This window comes from Eriocheir sinensis, chromosome 40 (genome assembly GCF_024679095.1).
Source record: "Eriocheir sinensis breed Jianghai 21 chromosome 40, ASM2467909v1, whole genome shotgun sequence".
Classification (NCBI taxonomy): Eukaryota; Metazoa; Arthropoda; class Malacostraca; order Decapoda; family Varunidae; genus Eriocheir; species Eriocheir sinensis.
The window spans coordinates 4,046,713-4,050,222 of NC_066548.1; the positions used below are offsets into that span (position 1 = coordinate 4,046,713).

Sequence of the window (3,510 nt, forward strand, 5' to 3'; positions counted from 1 at the left end):
ACTTCTTCATACTCTAATCAATCACTCTTCCTTCTACTGACTTGTAGTGAGCAGAACACACAGTAATGGCCACGTCTAGTCCTCACATTGTGCCCTACTCCATCGGACTGTATATTAGTTGTACAATGATTATTACGCTAAATATAAGTCTCCTGTCTTATTGGCGGTGCTCCCTGCATGCTTTACAACACACCGCATTATTTATGTCCGCGTAATTTATAGCAAGAAGATAAATTGACGAAAGTCCATATAAATTCACCTTAATGAGACCCTGTTTGACACATTTCTTTCGTAAATAATATTATTTCACAATAGTATATCTTCAAGGTAATTTTTCATTTACCTGCGCTGGCATTCGCAAATTATGGCCTCATATAATTATTACAAACGTGGTGATGACGGCAAGAGAGAGAGAGAGAGAGAGAGAGAGAGATTGGGGCGGGTGAGACGAGGGGAAAGAGAACAAGGTAGGATTGGAGAGAGATGAGGCAAGCTAGAGCAGCGCATCAGGACAGCTCATCACACTGCAATCACTGGTCACGTAGACAAACAAGCTACCACTATGAAAGCCTTGTTATCTTCCTCGCTCCTCTCCCCACGCCATTCCAACGATCTCTTAATTCTTTCCTCCTCCTTTCCCCCAACACTATGAAAGACCCACACTGCTGCTTTGTCCTAGTGAGGGCCCTTCCTTCATACCAACATGCCCTTCCTTAGCTTCTGTGATGCAATTACGTTTTACCACAGCTGAGTCACTTTACTCTCTCTCTCTCTCTCTCTCTCTCTCTCTCTCTCTCTCTCTCTCTCTACGTAATAAGAAACTGCAAATACTATTTTTACTTATATCGGAGTTTTAATTACTAACTGCAAATACATATTATCATAAATATTTGAATACATATTTCAGTAAAATAGATATCCCGTAACCACTAAGCACCAAAATAAGCACTAAATCATACAACCCACGCCATCGTCACAGGGCAGCGCTGCCTCCCACAAAGAAAGAAAAAAAAACGCTTCAACAAGTGACGCAGTTGAAGCTTCGATTACACGGAACGAACCACTAACTGGGCGACAACCATCACCGACCGAGGTGGGAGGGGGAGAGGGGGGTAAGATAAGGGAGGAAAAAAAAAACGGGGAAGAGAGGAGGGTAAGAAACAGGGGACGGGGGAGTCGGGGAGATAACATGGCGGGAGCGGGGAGGACAGGCGGAGGGGACAGACCAAGACGGCGCAGGGCAGCCAACCAAACCACTTCGTCACTTCGTCACAAGCTGGACTCGTCATCGTAGCAAGTACCCTCCCGACATGAGGGTACTTGCTAGCGATGACGTCTTGATCTAGTAGGCTAATGGTGGACGAAGTAATCATCAAACAACTGGCAAAGAACCATCGAAAGAGTAGGCTAACAAAAAAAGTATTAAAACGGTCGTTCCTAGAGGCAAGTTGCTACCGGCTCATGCTGTTATTCATTGAAGGAGATATAATGGACTGATAACAAAACCAACAAATAACAGCTGCTCTATCATTCCCTGCCATACACGATGCACCACCACGATGACACTTATTAAAAACACGCCCCCTGCTGGCTACACACCCGCCAATGACGTTACCATGGCTCGTTCACATACTCATTCACCTTTACTAATTTTACTAAGGCAATTTTCCTGAGTTGTAAGCTGTTGGCATAATTACGTATTCCGCTACTGTATGATGGTTTAGTTTCGATCTACTATCTCTTCTTAATGCATAACAGTAAGTGGCAAACAATCGTGTACAAACAACTAGCGGGTTCTTTTTTTTCATTACTGTTTTGTTTTTTCACGCCCTTGAACTGTTTCCTTTTCTGTAAAAAAATTAAAAAATAGCCTAATACTTGTTCGATGCTTCGCTGCCAGATGTGAGAGCTTCGTCCAACAATAGCCTACTAGATTATTCTTCATCCCTTTTTAATACTAATAGCGATAAAACAACGTATAAACACATGCAATAAACATACAAGAAAAGATTTATGGCAGGAATTACAAGTCCTTTCTCGTTTACCGAAAAAAAAACTAACAAGCACTAGTTCAAACGGTAGTTAAGTGCAGGGCGTTCATGTAACCCCTGTACAAATAAACGGTACCCTGCTTCAATAGATCAAAAATGTACTTACAGCATCAAAAACACACAATACAGAACACATAGTGACAATATTACATGCAATTTGGCAAGACAAGGTGGAGGAGGGAGATGAAGGATGTGAAGGAAGAGAAGTGAGGAACCAACCCAGGGCAGCCAACCACACAGAATAGCCCCACACAGTTAACTACTTCCATATTAATCCCTCAGTACCCCCTCTCCCCTACCCTAATGACCTCGGGGTACTTAATCTTTCATTCCTTCCTCTGTGATACCAAAAAGCCACTCATACCCGACTCCATTTCGCCGGCTCTCTCTACCTCCCTCTCCTTCCCTCATTCCCTTACACCAGATGCATACTGAACCACTCACTATACTTACATCTGCATCCACGGCCGGCCTCCTCCTCCCTCGTCTTGGCCGCGTTCGAAATCAGCGTCCCGAGAGCCCGGCAGAACGCACACTCACAAGACACAACGCACACCTCCGCCGTCCGCCGCCGACCCGCGCGAATGACACACCCACGCGACGTCCAGTATTGCCAACCCCCAATGACCTCTCCACCCCACACGGACAGTGACACCACGGTTTAACCACCCTACATTGTCCCTCATTACCCTGCGGCCCATGATACTCTTACCGTACGACAACATATGTGCTTAGTACCATAAAAGCAAAAACTAGGCCAGAGTTGTGGGGGCCAATCTCAGCTACTTGGTCGGGGTAGCAATGACAGGCTTTCAGTGTCACCATACCTGTCAAGTCTTACGTTTTTTATACACAAACTTATGGTCTCTAACGCAAAATCTTATGGCAAGACACCACAGTAGCTTGACAGGTATGTGTCACTCATTTTTCGGAATTCCTTAGGCAGTTTAAAAAAATGACAGTGATATCTCTTTCTCCTCAGTCCATACTCAGTAGCACGTATTAGATTATTTTAAGCTTTTAATACGCAGTCTGTTTCAAAGCGTTCAGTTCACGATGTTTATAGAACTGAAGATACGCTCTGCATCAGCTTTTGAGTGAGGCAATACCAACACGGTCAAAGCCACTTATGAGAGCTCCTTGAAAATGATTTAAAGTTCCATCCCTGCATAAAGCCATTTCAGCTCCAAATGCCGGAGTGTCATTATTTTGCTTCCACACTACATGATGAAGCGTTCGCCACAGGAAGCCAATGCGTGAGAATTTCTGCCTCACTTAACTCATCGCTCCAGTCCCTGTAGTAAATGCTCTTTCTCTACACTAACTGTTTAATCTATATGTTGATCTCAGGTACGTTGCATTGTGTATGTGACAGCATATTTTTATAGACTTTATATTTTGCGTTCAATTTCCTTTATGAATACTTGTGTAACTATATCAATATTTTATTCGTTATTGG

The 3,510-nt window shown here is 43.7% G+C and overlaps 1 long non-coding RNA gene across 1 annotated transcript in view; it reads right to left on the reverse strand.

The window, feature by feature from the left end:
- LOC127009236 (uncharacterized) overlaps positions 1–2,642 on the reverse strand; it is a 180,422-nt gene extending 177,780 nt beyond the window's left edge. The window contains exon 1 of the long non-coding RNA XR_007761738.1: positions 2,505–2,642. This is a non-coding gene — a long non-coding RNA (uncharacterized LOC127009236). The remainder of the gene's footprint in view (positions 1–2,504) is intronic.
- Between the last annotated feature and the right edge of the window lie 868 nt (positions 2,643–3,510).